General features: G+C 42.7%; 1 protein-coding gene and 1 pseudogene across 21 annotated transcripts in view; one reads left to right on the top strand and one right to left on the bottom strand.

Moving 5' to 3' along the window:
• Positions 1-17,208, bottom strand: part of CAMTA1 (calmodulin binding transcription activator 1) — a 975,861-nt gene that overhangs the window by 910,063 nt on the left and 48,590 nt on the right. The gene's annotated exons all lie outside the window — the stretch shown is intronic.
• Positions 4,558-16,639, top strand: LOC119619403 (large ribosomal subunit protein eL37 pseudogene; annotated as a pseudogene).

Raw genomic sequence — 17,208 nt, forward strand, 5'->3', positions numbered from 1 at the left:
CCCAGCTCCCCCTCATCTTCAACTATTCCTTCTTAGTCTCCTTTGTAAGCTCAATTTCCTTCCTATGTCCCCTCTCTCGTTTCACACACTCTCATTTTCCAGCCTCCTTTAGTTCATTTCTGGAAGCTCTTTCTTCTCTCATTCTCCTACTCTCCAAGGAAAATTTTATGTGTACTCTCAGCTTCTTTGAGCTCTCTCTAGGTCCCAAATCTATATCCAACTGCTTTCTAGGATCTCTAGATGTTCCCCAGGTGCTCCAAGCTCAACCATACAAATAAAAACACAGTATGTACTGAAACCTGCTCTTCTTTATGTATTTCATTATCTACAGTACCATCATCACTCAAGCCAGAATCTCAGTAATTTCTCCTCTCCTTCACCGTGAAAGGATCCAGAATAAGCCATTATAGCATAAAAATTATTTCGAGCTGAAGGCATTTGAGTTCCTGAAACCCCTTATCTGCCTAAAAGCAGAGCCTCCCGAAAGAACTCAAAGAACTCAATTGTCATAAATCCTTTCCCACAGGGGCAACTCTAATCTTCTGAGATGAGAAGACAACCGAACAGACAATGTCACGAAAATATATAGCTTCCATTTATTCTCCTAAAGGCCCATTTATCTTTCCAAATAGTTCCTTGTTTTCCCGGAAGTAGCCTTTCTCCCTCTCCTCCTCATCTGTTAAGATGGTGTATAAACCCCAAATCCTAAGGCTCTTTTCAGTCACATTTATTTGTGAACTCCCCTAAGTATTTACAAGATTAAAATCTACCTTTTCTCTTGCTAATCTATCATTTGTCAGTTTAATTCAAAGGCCCCCAAGTACTGAACCTAACAGAGTAGAGAAAAAGTGTGACAGCCATCACATCTTAGAGGTTGCATAAATGCTACTGACTCTAGCTCCCAAGTCGGATCCTTCGCTACTGCCAATGCCTAAAAACAGGTCTTAGTTACTACCTCTGGGATGGATTCCTCCCCAGACTCCCAGCTGTCCTCCAAACCATTCTCTACGTGGTCCACAGGGTAACTGCATAAAATAAAAATCTGCTCATTTTCCTCTTCTGATTAAACTGTGGTAAAAGGCCAGGTGCAGTAACTTATGCCTATAATCCCAACACTTTGGGAGGACAAAATTGGAGGATCGCTTGAGGTTAGGAGTTCAAGGCCGGGAAGGAGACTCCGTCTTTACAAAATAAAAATAAAACTATTAGCCAGGTATGGCTGGCGCAGTCCTGTGGTCTCAGCCACTCTGGAGGCTGAGGTATGAGGGGATTGTTTGAGGCCGAGGAGTTCAAGGCTATGGTGAGCTATGATCAAGCTGGGAGACAGAGTGAGACCTTCAAAGAAAACAAACAAAACCCTGTTAAGATTTGCAAACCCAGGCTGGGGGCAGCAGCTCACACCTGCAATCCCAGCACACTGGTGAGGTGGGTGGATCACCTGTGGTCAAGAGTTTGAGACCAGGCCAGGCGCGGTGGCTCAAGCCTGTAATCCCAGCACTTTGGAAGGCCGAGACGGGCGGATCACGAGGTCAGCAGATCGAGACCATCCTGGCTAACACGGTGAAACCCCGTCTCTACTAAAAAATACAAAAAACTAGCTAGGCGAGGTGGCGGGCGCCTGTAGTCCCAGCTACTCGGGAGGCTGAGGCAGGAGAATGGCGTAAACCCGGGAGGCGGAGCTTGCAGTGAGCTGAGATCCGGCCACTGCACTCCAGCCTGGGCGACAGAGCGAGACTCCGTCTCAAAAAAAAAAAAAAAAAAAAGAGTTTGAGACCAGCCTGGCCACTATGGTGAAATCCTTTTTCTACTAGAAATAAAAATATTAGGCCCGGCGCAGTGGCTCACACCACTGTAATCCCAGCACTTTGGTAGGCCGAGGCAGACAGATCATGAGGTCAGGAGTTCAAGACCATCCTGACCAACATGCTGAAACCCCGTTTCTACTAAAAATACAAAAAAAAAATTAGCTGGGCACCACACACACACCTGTAATGCCAGCTATTCAGGAGGCTGAGACAGAAGAATCACTTGAAACCAGGAGACAGAGGTTGCAGTGAGCAGAGATCCCGCCACTGCACAACAGACTGGGCGACAGAGAGGACTCCATCTTAAAAAAAAAAAAAAAAAAAATTCGCTGGAGGTGGTGATGCACATCTGTAATCCCAGCTACTAGGGAGGCTGAGGCAGAGAGAATTGCTTGAACCCAGGAGGCAGACGTTGCAGTGAGCCAAAATCGCACCACTGCACTCCAGTCTGGGTGACAGAGTCAGACTTTTGTCTCAAAAAAAAAAAAAAAAAAAATTAAACCCAACGTAGCATACATAGCCTTCTATGATCGAGCTGCTACTCTCTAACCTTAACTCATTCATCTCTCTCCTTAAACCCTAAACTAGCCATAGCGAATTATCCAAGCAATGCAAACTAATTCCTTCTTCTGTTCCTTTGTACAGGAAAGGAAGTATTAGTAGTTTGACTAAATGTAGTACCTTCAGCCCGGAAAGTTTTCTTGCTGATTCTCTTTGTCTACGTAGCAAACTTTCTAATCATCTTCAAAATACAGCTTTAGTATCATTTTTCAAAACAATATCCATCCTTCACTTGAGGCCAGGAGTTCAAGACACGACTGGTCAACATAGTGAAACTCCATCTCTACTAAAAAGTAGAAAAATTAGCCAGGCGTAGTGGCATAAGCCTATAATCCCAGCTACTCGGTAGGCTGAGGCAAGAGAACAGCTTGAACCCAGGAGGCAGAGGTTGCAGTGAGCCAAGATAGCGCCACTGCACTCCAACCTAGCCGACACAGCAAGACTCCGTCTCCAAAAAAAAAAAAAAATCCATCCTTCATGTGCTCAAGTGGACCATCACTGTCTCCTTTTTGCCACAGATATACCTTATACATACATACTTTATAATTCCATTATACTTTTTATCATACCATTTTGCAATCATTTTTTATGTCTGTCTTCCCTCCAAGACTATGGCTGCCTTTTGTTTACTTCCAATTGGCCAGACTTACATACTGACCAAGAGTCTCCTTGACCAAACTCTAGCCAAGCTCCTCTGAATCCTCTTCCCAACTAGGCCTTCCGTGCCAACCTTCAGTGTCCATCCTTGTCTGTCTAGCCTAGTTTTAGCAAGAATTCTGTCAATATGGTTTAGTAACACTAATGATTCTTTATTATTATAAATTTAATCCATGTAGAAATAACCTGTGTTTTGGGACTCCCTTTAGTCAAAAAGTTCATAAAAAGCTAGAAGTCTTCATAACTACAGCTAAAAATGTTTCCGATCTTTGCATACAAATGATACAAGCTACTCTGTTTTTGAACTTTTTAAAAAACCTTCATATCCATTTCCTAACTATGGTACAACTACAGCCCCAGGCAGGAAAGCTGCATATCTTTATTTGGGCAACTGTCTCATTATAAAGAGAATAAAAAGAGCCATAACAAACATTCAAATGAAAAGTGGCACCATGTAAATGGAGAGTAGATAAGTGCATTTTCCAATAGCTTCAGATGATGAGAATATATCAGAGTATCAAAACAGATTTGATATGAAAGTTTTAATGAATCTGTAAAACCTACTTTTAAGTATAATCAAAGAAATCCTAGTTAAAATTTGAAAACCAAATATACACAGTGAAAAGTGAGAAAATATATCTTATATGGTCTGGCTGTGTCCCCACCCAAATCTCGCCCCGAAGTGTAATAATTCCCATGTGTCAAGGGTGGGGCCAGGTGGAGATAACCGAATCATGGGGACTGTTTCCCCCATATTGTTCTCATGGTAATGAATAAGTCTCACGAGATCCAATGGTTTTATAAATGGGAGTTCCCCTGCATATTCTATCTTGTCTGCCACCATGTATGACGTGCCTTTGCTTCTCCTTTGCCTTCTGCCGTGATTGTGAGGCCTCCCCAGCCATGTGCAACTGTGAGTCAGTTAAACCTCTTTCCTTATTATCTACTCTCGGGTATGTATAAATTATCTACTCTCGGGTATGTCTTTATTAGCAGCATGAGAACGGACTAATACCATATCCCATTAACCTATTTTCAAAACTTATTCCCAGACCTGTTAGGAGACCTGAAGGTCTGTCATTAACAAACAGATCATAGTTACTACCCTCTAGCTTTCCAAAGAATAGCAGTGTAGAGTAACATAGATACAACCTGAAGCAGTTACTAAACTGAAACTTCCATATCTCCAAGAAGCAGCACTTAAATCATCCATGGTAACATCGTTTCTTTAGAGTTTTCAACATGTGGCAGTTTTGTTTAAGTAAATAACAGCTTTATTGAGATATAATTCACAAATCATAAAGTCCACCCACTTAAAGTATATTTTTAAATATATGCACAGAGTTGTGCAACCATCACTATGGCAGCTTTTAACTCAATTTGGTTAGGCTAGAATTTCTCAGGATTCCCTTCCCTGAATCTGGATAAGACTTAAAAAGTGAAGAGTAAAACAGTCATTACTTCCTGAGGGCCGAGGTAGTTAGAGGTGGTAGCAGACATAAATAGAGATGCCAGAGGGTTCCAGCTTGTCCACATGCTGCTTCTGTCACTAGCATTTTCCCCAACTGCCGGCCTTGTCAACGAACTGAAGCCCCTGGACCATCAGCTGCTGGACAGCAGACCTAGCGAGGTGACTGCTACGCAGAGGTAATAGCTTTTCATAGCCTTTTTCATCAGGTTCCCTTTGCGGTCCCGCTCTAGCAGCTGTTCACGCCTAGCTTCTCAGAGTCTCCCACAAGTTCTAACTCAGCCACCTATGCAGGTGCTTCAGGAGAGGTGCTTTTGCAACTCTTCTCTGGTCCTCTAATTCCTCCTTCCAGACTTATTTTTCCAGCATTTCCCCACAGTTGTAAAATATCTTATTGCTATAAAAAAGAAATCCCTTATTCCATAATACAGTGGTTCTGCTTCCCTGACTGAATCCTGACTGATATCCACGAGTTACTTATGTGTCCCTAAACAGTAGTTTAGCATTGACTCTTTGAACTTTATAAAACTAGAATCTGATCCTCTGCATTCTGTAAGAATCTTCCATGGTGCTGCATGCAGCTGTATTTTGCTCATTTCTCACTGCTGTTCAATAATCTATTTTATACCATAAACCATTTCAGTAAACTTTTTTTTTTTGGACACAGGGTCTCTCTCACTCTGTCATCCAAGCTGGAGTGCAGTGGCACAGTCTCAGTTCACCACAACCTCCACCTCCCAGGGCCAAGCAATTCTCCCACCTCAGCCTCCCAAGTGGCTGGAACTACAGGGATGCACCTTTACACCGGGCTAATTTTTGCATTTTTTTTGTAGAGATGGGGTTTTGTCATGTTGCCCAGGCTGGTCTTGAACTCCTGGGCTCCAGCAATCTGCCTGCCTCAGCCTCCCAAAGTGCTGGGATTACTGGCACAAGCCACTGTGCCCAGCCCCATTACAGTTTACTTTTTATTAAAATATTATATACAAACAGGAGAGAGCACTAAGTGTAAGTATATTTGTGTGTATGTGTGCATGTGTATCACACCTATCATCAAGAAAGGACATTACCAACACCCCAGAAGCCCTGCTAATATATCCTCCCTACTCTCCAAAGGTAACTACATCTCCTGACTTGCAACACCATAAATTAATTTTGTCTTTGTTTTGAACTTGTATACAGAATCAAACAATATATATTCTGAGTGTCTGGTTTCCTTCTCTCAACATTATGTCTGTGAGAGTTACTCACTTCTTGAATATTCATCAATTCATTAGTTTTCACAGCTGTACAGTCTGTTGAGAATACACACAAGGAGTAGAACTGCTGGGCTTTATGGTGTGCAAATCTTCTACTCTCATAGATAATTCTAGCTTCCCAAAGTGGTTAAACTAACGTAGATTTCCATGAGCAGTACATGAAAGTTCTGCCTGCTCTGTTTCTTGTTGACCCCTGATGGTGTCTTTTTTAATTTGGCCATGCAGATGTATGAGGGCATCTAACTATGGAATACACTCTGATGACCAGTGAGGTAGGGCACCTTTCCCTAAGTTTACTGACCTGTGAAGTGCCAGTTTGAGTCTTTTACTCATTCTTCTATTGGGTTGTCTGTCTTCTTCTCATTGATTTGTAGAAATTCTTAAAATAGTCTGAATATAAGCCTGTGTTGGTCAGTCTCACTCTATGACTTGACTTTTCATTCACTTAACGGTGTCTTTAGATAAATAGTTCTTTTAATGAAAGCTAGTGTATCGAACTTTTCCTTTATTGTTACTGCTTTTTGTGCCTTATTTAGTATCTATTTACTACACATATAAATGAGAACTAGTGTATGGAACTTTTCCTTTATTGTTACTGCTTTTTGTGCCTTATTTAGTATCTATTTACTACACATATCAAATGGGGCAAGTGAACTAACGTCGTGCAATGCATCCTATTAGATGCTATAGGTGTATCAGGTGCTAAAGGTACATTAATTCATTAAATTCTCCAAACCATCATAGAAAAAGTAAGTGTAACTAACTTGAAGGCACTGCAGGTTCAATGAACAGGAGAGGCTGCCAGATCCAGCAAGCCTAAGTTATATACTAAACCCTAAGTGTTAGACACTAACCCTAAGTGTTATACACTAAATTGTGCACACCAGTGTAAGAGTACAATTCTTACAGTGCTCTTACAGCCACATCTAATGCTTACCCATATACACGGAATGTGCACATACATATAACATGTTACTCATATACATATAACATGCATATACATAGATACACGACATACATGTACCCACATATGTAGAACATTTCTGACTCATTTCAAAAATTAAAGAACTAAAAACTAAACAAGTTAACCTAACTAAAGATTACATTTTATTTCCAAAGCAATCTCATGCAAAAGTAGGACAGTATAGGCCTAAAACAAAAGACTGGCCTCAATTTACAGAAAATCACAAGCAATTCAATGGTACAGATCAATAGTATGAAAAAAACAAACAGTAAGAAAACTGTAAATCAGGAAGTAGAGTAGGAGGAAAACAATTATTCTGTAAAGTTAGAAAGCAAAGTGAGATTAACCATCATGAAGTATTTTTAAACTTACACTGAAGCTGTTGCGGGAGCATGTCAATGTCATAGAGAAGTATAAAAAAGTTTGGGGCCACGCACGGTAGCTCACGCCTATAATCCCAGCACTTTGGGAAGCTGAGGCAGGTGGATCACCTGAGATCAGGACTTTGAGAGCAGCCTGGCCAACATGGTGAAACCCCATCTCAAATAAAAATATAAAAATTAGCAGGGCATGGTGGTGCGTGCCTGTAATCCCAACTACCCGGCAGACTGAGGCGGGAGAATTGCTTGAACCCAGGAGGTGAAGGCTGCAGGAAGCAGAGATCACGCCACTGCACTCCAGCCTGGGTGACAGAGCAAGGATCCGTCTCAAAAAAAAAAAAAGTCTGGAAATATACAATGAGAACGGTTAAGTTACTCTCATACTAATAAAACTATCCTCAAGGAAAAAATTATGAGAGACCATTAATAGCCAATCCCTACTCTGAGAACTCCCTATATCAGGTTTGAGTTAACCTCTTGATCACTTTTCTGGATCTTTCTCTGACCAAACCAAAAACACAAAGTTTTCTAACTGAAATTCCTCAGAAACTGATCACCTTGTAAAATACCGTGTCTTTCCAAACTGGATGACCACTTATCAGGAATGCTCATCTCACAGTGTTCCGAGACTGGGTAGGGAATGGAATGGATATCTAAGAACCTTAAGGTGTGGAAGAACAGCAGTTAAAAAATGGAGACAGACTATGGGAGGAAAAGAAGAAAAAATAATTCCCACGTGTTACAAATAGCTGCTTCATCATATCAGGCTATTTAGAAAGGAAAAAAGTTTAAAGAACACAACATGAAAAACAGAAATGAACAAATTGTGCCCTACCAGATACCAAGCTTTGAGTATTATATACTGCTTAGGAGTTTTAATCCAAATTCAGATGTGTCAGTTGATTCAGATGATCTACATTTTAATAATGTAACTGTACATTTAATAATGACCACTTGCCTATTACAAATGTTCCCCTCCGGATTTCCTCTTGCTTCTTTTTTTTTGGGGGGGGGGGGATGGAGACTTGCTCTTGTGGCCCAGGCTAGAGTGCAATGGCACAATCTTGGCTCACTGCAACCTCTACCTCCCAGGTTCCAGCAGTTCTCCTGCCTTGGCCTCCCAAGTAGCCGAGATTACAGGCAGGCACCACCATGCCCAGCTAATTTTCTTGTACTTTTAGTAGAGATATGGTTTCACCATGTTAGCCAGACTGGTCTTGAACTCCTGATCTCAGGTGATCCACCTGCCTCGGCCTCCCAAAGTGCTGGGATTTACAGGTGTGAGCTACCACGCCTGGCCCTTTTGCTTACTTTTAACCACAATTTGTTTAATCACAGTGAAGACTTCTTTTGAAAGCAGTCAACAGTAGATTTAAGGCTGTAGTCCTTAGCCCTGGCTGTACTTCAGAATCTCCTAGGGAGCTTTTTAAAATCCTCAGCTTGGGCCCTATCCCTGAGACTCCAGTTGAATTAGTCTATGGTGGGGCCCAGGCCGTGATATGTTTACAAATCTGTCCCAGTGAGTCTAATATGCAGCAGGGCTGCGAACCACCAATATGAAGAAGGAGCACTGACTGGACTAGGAGCAGGAGGAGGCCTGCTCTTCTGAGCCTCGCAGAAGGGGCGTTTTTACACTCACTATGATGCCCACTTGTTTCTAAATACGCTTTAAGACCAGCACCTCCCCCCCTTGAGAGCCACTGAGTCCAGGAATGAATGGGTCTGCACTAACTTGGTCTTCTACTTCTGTGAGCATGTTGTGGAGTGAATAAATGTTATTAAAACGTAACAAAGTAAAGAAAGAAATGGAGGCAGGACTACAATTTAGTGGGCGAGGAGAGAAGTGCAAGGGAAGTGGCTGGGGGGCAGGAGAGGAAAGGAGATGCCCCCCTACCATGGCGCTGAGTCTGGGCAAGATCATGGCTGATCCAGGCTCCCCAGGAAGAAAGGGCAGAGGTTCTACACTGACTTAAAAGATTTGGCCAACCACCCATGAAATGACAGCATCTGAGGTGGGGTTGTGGGCCCTGTAGTGGCCGCTGACAAGGATCCTGTCCACTGACCCAGGTGCAAGCAATAGGAGTCATCAGTACCTTCTGCTGCTCTATTAAAAATAATCCTGTGAATTCCACTTTCACATGTCCCCATCTCTATGTTGGTTTCACTCCAGGTTCTTCATCCAGTTAATGTATTCCAGCAAACACTACACTAATGCCCCTTCCTTCCAGGAGTCATCCCTGAACCTCTGCTCCACATTCCATCTCCCATTTCATCCTCTCAGAGCTGTCCTCTGTGCTTTTCCTTTGTAATTCTTGCCACTATTTACTTTCCTTCACAGCAAAACTGCCACCAAGAATCATTAAGATGTGTAACCCCCACGTCCTCACCTCTCTGGCTCTTCAACTCACTCCCATTGGGCCACCGCACTACCACTCCACTGGAACCACCCATTGACGTTACTAATCAGTTGACCAAATCCAACAATGACTTCTCCGTCCTCATTTTACGCAAATTCCCAGTAACCTTTGTGATACCCTCTGTGAAAGGAAGGACAGGAACCCCAAAGATATACACATCCTAATCCCCAGAACCTGTAAATAAATAGCATTACAAGGCAAAGGGGAATTAAGGCTGCAGATAGAATTTAGGTTGCTAATCAGCTGGGCTTAAAATAGGAAAATTATCCTGGATTATCCAGGTGGACTCGGCATAATTAAAAGGGTTCTTAAAAGTGGAAAAAAGAGGCAGAAGAGGTCAGAGTGAGTGAAGAGAAGAAAGCAGGGTCACAAAGACTCTATGTTGCTGGCATCAAGGATGGAGGAGGGGGCCACAAGCCAAGGAATATTAAGCAGACTCTACAAGTGGAACAGACAAAGAAACAGATTCCTCCCTAGGGCCTCCATAAAGAACATGGCCCTGCTGGCACCCTGACAGCAGCCCAGTGAGACCCATGTCAGATGACTGACCTACAGAACAGTTAAGAAATTTGTGTTGTTTTAAGCCACTAAATTTGTGATAACTGGTTACAGTAGCAAACATAAAAGTGGCGCACCCTCCTTAAAACATGTCCTTCTCCCAGCTTCCACCTCACACCTGCCTGCCTCAGCACTGCCTCCTTGGCTCCCCTGCAGCCTCCTGTGCTGGCTCCTCCTGCACTGCTCGAGGCTTAGTCTCTCCCTTTCTCCATCTATCTTCTGCAGCCCGGGTGATCTCACCTAGTCTATGGCTTTAAACGTCACCCATGCATTGACGGCTCTCCAATTTTTATCTCCAGACAGGACTCCTCCCCAGACTTCTGGACAGCTGCCTATTCAACATCAACAGTCCAGTGTCTAACAGACATCTCACAACCAGGACATCCCAGAAGAACATTCTTGATCTCCACTTTCTTGTCTCAATGACGAGCCCCAACACCAACGCAGTAGCTGAGGCCACAAAATTTCTCCTTTCCTTCACCCCCACATCCAATCCCATGAATTCTGACAGCTCCACCTCAGAAATACATCCACTTCTCACTCCCTCCACCCCACCATCATTTCTCACCAAGATCATCAGTTACTGCAAGAGACTCTTAACTGGTCTCTCTGCTTCCCCTGACTGCCTGCCACACAGTAGCCAAAGAAAGCCTTTGAACATAAAGCTCCATATTATGTTGCTCACTGCCTAATAGCTCATCCTCCAATAACTTTGTGTTGCCTTTAAAACAAAATCTCAACTGTTTTTTTTTTTTTTTTTTTTTGAGACGGAGTTTCGCTTTTGTTGCCCAGGCTGGAGTGCAGTGATGCAATCTTAGCTCACTGCAACCTCCGCCTCCCAGGTTCAAGTAATTCTCCTGCCTCAGTCTCTGAGTAGTTGGGATTACAGGCATGTGCCACTACATCCAGCTAATTTTGCATTTTTAGTAGAGATGGGGTTTCACCATGTTGGTCAGGCTGGTCTTGAACTCCTGACCTCAGGTGATCTGCCCACCTCAGCCTCCCAAAGTGCTGGGATTACGGGCGTGAGCCACTGCTCCTGACCCAAAATCTCAACTCTTTATGTCTACTTGGCACAACAAGATCTAGCCCCTATCGACCTCACCCAGCTCATCTGCCAGATCCCTACACTGCTCCATGTTTTTTTCACATTTCCTCAAAGCAAGCACATTCCTGCCTCAGGGCCTTCGCACAGGCTATTACCTTTGCCTAGAATATTCCTCCCCCAGATCCCTAAGCAGCTGGCCTTCCTTTATCATTCAGTTCTCAGCTCAAATGTAAGTTTCTAAGGAAGTCCTTTCCTACAAAATCTACTAATGTGCTCACACCTCAGTACCCTGCTCTACTTTGTTCTTAGCACTCTCTGAAATTCTCACCTACTTGTTTACTTTTGTATTGTTTTCCCTTTAAACTATACGCTCCATGAGAACTGGAACCTCATCTTAATACCCTCAGCAACTCCAACTAGTGCCTGGCACATAGTAGGCCCTCAAAAATACTGCTGAATGCATAAACGATGGCATTAAATTAAATGGATTTTTTTTTTAGTTTTTTTGTTTGTTTGTTTTTGAGATGGAGTCTCACTCTGTTGCCCAGGCTGGAGTGCAGTGGCACGATCCTGGTTCACTGCAACCTCTGCCTCCCAGGTGCAAGTGATTCTCCTGCCTCAGCCTCCCGAGTAACTGGGATTACAGGCGCATGCCACCATGCTCGGCTAATTTATAGTATTTTTAGTAGAGACGGGGTTTCACTGTGTTAGCCAGGATGGTCTCAATCTCCTGACCTTGTGATCCTCTGGCCTCGGCCTCCCAAAGTGCTGGGATTACAGGTGTGACCCACCGTACCCAGCCAAAATTAAATGGAATATTAATAAAGTCAATAAACACAATGTTGGCCAAGCACGGTGGCTCACACCTGTAATCCCAGCACTTTGGGAGGCTGAGGCAGAAGGATCATTTGAGGCCAGGAATTCAAGACCAGTGTGGGCAAGACAGCAAGATCCTGTCTCTACAAAAAATAAAAAACGTTCTCAGGCATGGTGTCCCATGCCTGTAGTCCTAGCCATTCAGGAGGTTGAGGCAGGAGGATCTCTTGGGCCCAGGAATTTGAAGTTGCAGTGAACTATAATCGCACCACTGCACTCCAGCCTGGGTGACAGAGAAAGAATCTGTCTCAGTCAATCAAGAAACAAACATGATCAAAAAAGGCCTAACATATATACAACATATTAAGAGAAAAGCCAGGTTATAAAACTACGTGTATAGTAAAACTATTCTGGGTTAATAAATTTAGAAAAAACGCCCATACTGGCACAGAGAAATACCTGTAGATACACATATCTGAAAGAAAAAAATCTGAAGATACATAATTGGAAACTGTTGACTTCAGATGGTAGAGTTCAGAGCAGTTTGGCCATCTCCCTATTGGTGATGTGCTGTATAAATTGCCTTTCCTGGGCTTCATGCTTCTACCTGGAAATAGTTCCTTCACAGGGGACATGCTGGCTTCCTGCCTCACCCTCACTCATTCCTTAGACAGGAGTGACTTCCCTGACTGATGAGTCTGAGATGAAGAATCAAGCATGTCTGCTACAGTCCTTCCTTCCATAGTTGTGGGAATTCGTTCGCACGCAGGGAGCACCAATTTGGTCTTCTACTCTGCATCACAAGCTTTTCTGGGGTAGCTCCCACAGATCTGCTTGGTGCTATCAGTGAGTATCTCCAAGCCAGACTGTTTAATTCAGGAACAGGGTATTAGCAACCCACTTGAGCACTAGACTAAATGATATTTGTTGATAGAAGTCTTTATTCATTCATTCAATGAACAGTCCCTGGACACGCCAGGGACTACTGTATATACTTAGAACAGTGCCTGCCATACACACATGTATGCCATGTCCACCTGGCATAAGATCCCTGTCCACCTGGAACTTAAGAGTCTAGCAGTGGCAGTCAGACAATACACAGTGAAAAGATGTAATTTGCACAGTATATTAGATGATGATAAATGCTAATTCCAAAACACTTATGCCTCACTACCCTCATTTATGAAATAAAAAATACATAATCACCACACAGCAGGTTCTCTGAATTGCTTGAGGAATAGATTGTTGAAAATTGCTTAAATACAAAAAATTTTGATTAATAATAATTAAAGCATTTAACAAAAATGCTTCTTAAATAAAACAGAGTTAAGTCTAAATTTTGCTCAGCAGTACAAAAATAAAATAAAATTTTAACTAGCACATTAACAACTGTCTTCTGACACCAGGAATGCGGATCTGTTGCTACACAGCTGAAAGATGTGTCAGGAAAAATGGGAAATGACTACACTCAGACGTTAATTTTATAGATTCTGCTTAATTTCAAGCAATTTTAATGTACCCTTTCGCAGAAATGGGAAGCAGATGGCATTTTCCCATTCTTTTAACTTTCTTAACTTTTAAAGAAGTAAATATACGCAAGTGTTTTCCCCTTGTCTCTGAAAAAGTGTCCCTTTGCAGCACCTCCTAAAAAAGATCCCCATCTTCCCAGGGGGAGCCTCCCCTTGGCCAGCTTCTCTGGACAGCCTCCACTCCCCAACACAAAGTACTAGAAGGGTGGGAACCTCAGAGCCTTGTCCTTGACCTTCTGACTCTTCCTACAGGGTTACACACAGTGATCTTAAAAGGCAACTCCTTCAGGGTATGAGCTACACACAGAATTTCGGAATGTTGTTCTCCTTCCTCAAGAGGCTTGGCCTGGGACCAGCATTACCTGTCTCAGCCCCTCTGAAAAGCTGCTTCTCTTCTGACTATAGACTAGGGTGGCTGCCCTTTCTAGCCTAGGTCAAGTGACTTTTCTGCTTCCTTTTTTCTTGCACACGGGAGCCTTTATTTCCCCATGAACTCCTTTTGAGTCACAATAAAAAGAACTCAGGACCAAATGAAGCTTGACTCAGAATCCACCTCAGTGCTACTACAGACGCCCTACCTGGATGAGTGCACATGCATGCACGCACGTACACACACACGTGGACACTGCTTCACCTTATCTAATTCTCCAGAGCTGAAAGGCCTCCCAGTTTCCTTTCTCCCCAAATGTAAATTCCAGGTTCTCGCCATTTTACAATTTCTTCAAGTCCACCCGCTTCGCCAGACCAGTGAACACTACCACAGAAGCCTGTAAGAAGACCTCGTGAAAGCCACATAGCCTGCCCGTAATATTCTTCCTTACAGAGAAAACACTCCCGAACACACATTTCTATTTCATTCATTCACCCCAACCCATCTGTGGTTTCTCATCCATCTAGAAAGGATTTCTTTTTGTTGTTTCTTCATTTGCTTTTCCAGCTTTCTAAAAGCACTAATACCATAAAACTTAGGTTATTTTTTAGGAACTTCTTTTAAAACCTTCAAAAGAACTTCATAATTACCAAGATAACAGAATTTATCATCAGAAACCTGTGGTAGGCAGTATTTTAAAAGACTTGAAGGTGGGTAGGCAGGTAGCTGGGTAGGCAGGTAGGTAGGTAGACAGGCAGGTAGGTAGGTAGATTGTGACACTCAGCTTTAGGATTCTGTTGTTTTCAGCTACTTGAGCCAAATGGATACGAAGAAGAAGGAGTGGGGGGAATATTGTTCATGCTACCTTTTCAAAAAACATTGAAAAATTAGAATATGCTTCTATATGTCCTCTCCACTTTAAAAGAGCCACCCAAACTTTAAAAGAGCCTCCTATATGTCAAGACATGAACAGATACTTCAGATAAATGCCAAAAATAAAACCTATGCATTCCACAACTTTTAGGTGCTTACTAAAGACATGAGAAAAAAGCTACAGAAAGCTCAACTGAAACCTATGTAGCCAAAGCACACCAAAACATGCATGAGTGGTATGGGGATAGCAAAGCTGAGCCTAAAGTACAGTAAAGTTAATTAGAACACACTTCCAGGAGGCTGAGATTCTTCCTCTAAGTGGGCTTTCACCTGGGCACTTGTTAGAAATGCACATTCTCAGGCCCCACCCAGGACCTACTAGAGCAGAAACTCTGTGGATGGGGTCCAGCAATCTGTGTTTGAACAAGCGTCCCAGGTGATTCTGACTCCAGCTCAAGCCTGAATCCACTCAGCTAAAGAATGCCAACCTCTCCGTATGTTCTTCCTTTTTCCTTCCAACCAGGCTCAGCTTCTCCTTTACGGAAATCACCATCACCCAAAGTCTCCCACCCACTACTGAAAAGAGTTGGGTTATTTTTATTCTCAGGCAACTCCATCAATAAACTATCTGCACAGTATAGAGTCTCAAGTGCAACTAAAAACTCCACTCCAGCTTAGAAAAATGTGGGCCCAAACTGGATCCTCATTTGCACCTTAACATTTCTTAAAAGCAGTTTCAGGAAATAGCATATTAAGTTATGACTTGGACAAAAGGTCAATCTCCCAAATTCCAGCTTCAGTACTAGACAGGTATAGAAACTTGGAAAAGATACCAAAGAAGAACCTCGAGCCCCCTGAAAAGATGCTGCCAACCCCTGAGCGTGCTGACTCCACTCAGTCCAGAAGGCTGCAGGGGTGATAAAAAATGTTCTCAACTTAGGTAGTGGCGATGGCTACACAACTTTGTAGATATATTAAAAACTCCTGAATTGGCCGAGCATGGGCGGGAGCTCCCACCCATAATCCCAGCACTTTGGGAGGCTGAGGCAGGAAGATTGCTTGAGTACGGGAGTTCAAGCCCAGCCTGGGCAACATGGCGAGCGAGACTCTGTCTCCAAAAACAATGTATAAATTAGCTGAGCGTGGCACACGCCTATAGACCCAGCTACTCAGGAAGCTGAGGTGGGGGCATAGCTTGAGCCTGGAAGGTTAAGGCTGCGGTGAGTTATGATTGTGCCACTACACTCCAGCCAGGGCAACAGAGCAAAACTCTGTCTCAAAAAAAAATGAAAAAGGTCTCTCTGGTCTCAGCCGCAGAAGCGAGATGACCCTTTGGAAAGTGCTGCAATAGGACACACACGGTGTGCCACCTCTGTGGCGTGAAGGCCTACCACCTTCAGAAGTTGACCTGTGGCAAATATGGCTACCCCGCCAAGCGCAGGAGGACGTATAACTGGAGTGCCAAGGCTAAAAGACGAAATGTCACCAGGACCAGCCAAACAAGGCACTAAAAATTGTACACCACAGATTCAGGCATGGATTCCACGAGGGAACAACACCTAAGCCTAAGAGCACAGCTGTTGGAGCATCTCGATCAGCTTAAGACTTTCAACAATTCGTCATGCAGCAAATGTTCTGGTTTTAAAAATAAAATTAAATTAAATTAAAACTAAAAAATAAATAAAAAACAAACAACTACTGAATTGTACAACTTAAAAGTAAGTAAAAAGAAGATTTACAGCAAAAAAAAAAAAAAAAAAAAAAAATGAATCAAATAAACTCCGAAGCTGAACCCAAGCCTCCCCGGAAAAGTCCAACACTCCCAAAGAAAACCTTCAAAATCAACAATAATCTTCAAAGACAAATCTTCAAAGGTCACCAAGCGCCATCACCTAAGATCCAAGAGAGGCCAAGTAGGTTAAGTGCCTTACCCAACACTCAGCTGAGTAGCGGCAGAGCCAAGACTCGAATCTGCTTCTGACACTAGCTCTTGCACCCTTTCCAAGAGAGCAGTGCTTCTCAATTGAGGCTCTGTGGAAGTATTATCCAGGGGCTATAAGTGCATAAAAAATTTTTAACTTTGCATCTTAATTTAATGTATAATCTGAAAAAGTAACACCTAAATCAAGTATGTTCTAACACATAAATTCATTGCTCCAGTTTGTGATTTGTGGTTACATTTTCCCTAGTACCCAGTAGTGTCATTTAAATTTTTCTTGGGCTAATGAGAAAAACCAGAAGTGAATTTAAAACTAAATGATGTATTTGTACCAAGGCCTAATGACAGACTTATACAAATGCTTGCTGTGTAAAAAACAGCTTCTCAGTGTAAAATAATTGCAGGACACAAGATAGTACAGCATGCCAAATTCAAAAGAACCTACTTGAGAATAGTCAGTATGATACTCATGTTGCAAGAGACAATTTAGTTTTGGCAAAACATCATCTATTGCATTTAACCCTGTTAATATAAAACTTCATTAGTTTTGTAATTTCTTTTTATGTA

The sequence above is a fragment of the Chlorocebus sabaeus genome, chromosome 20 (assembly GCF_047675955.1).
Source record: "Chlorocebus sabaeus isolate Y175 chromosome 20, mChlSab1.0.hap1, whole genome shotgun sequence".
NCBI lineage: Eukaryota > Metazoa > Chordata > Mammalia > Primates > Cercopithecidae > Chlorocebus > Chlorocebus sabaeus.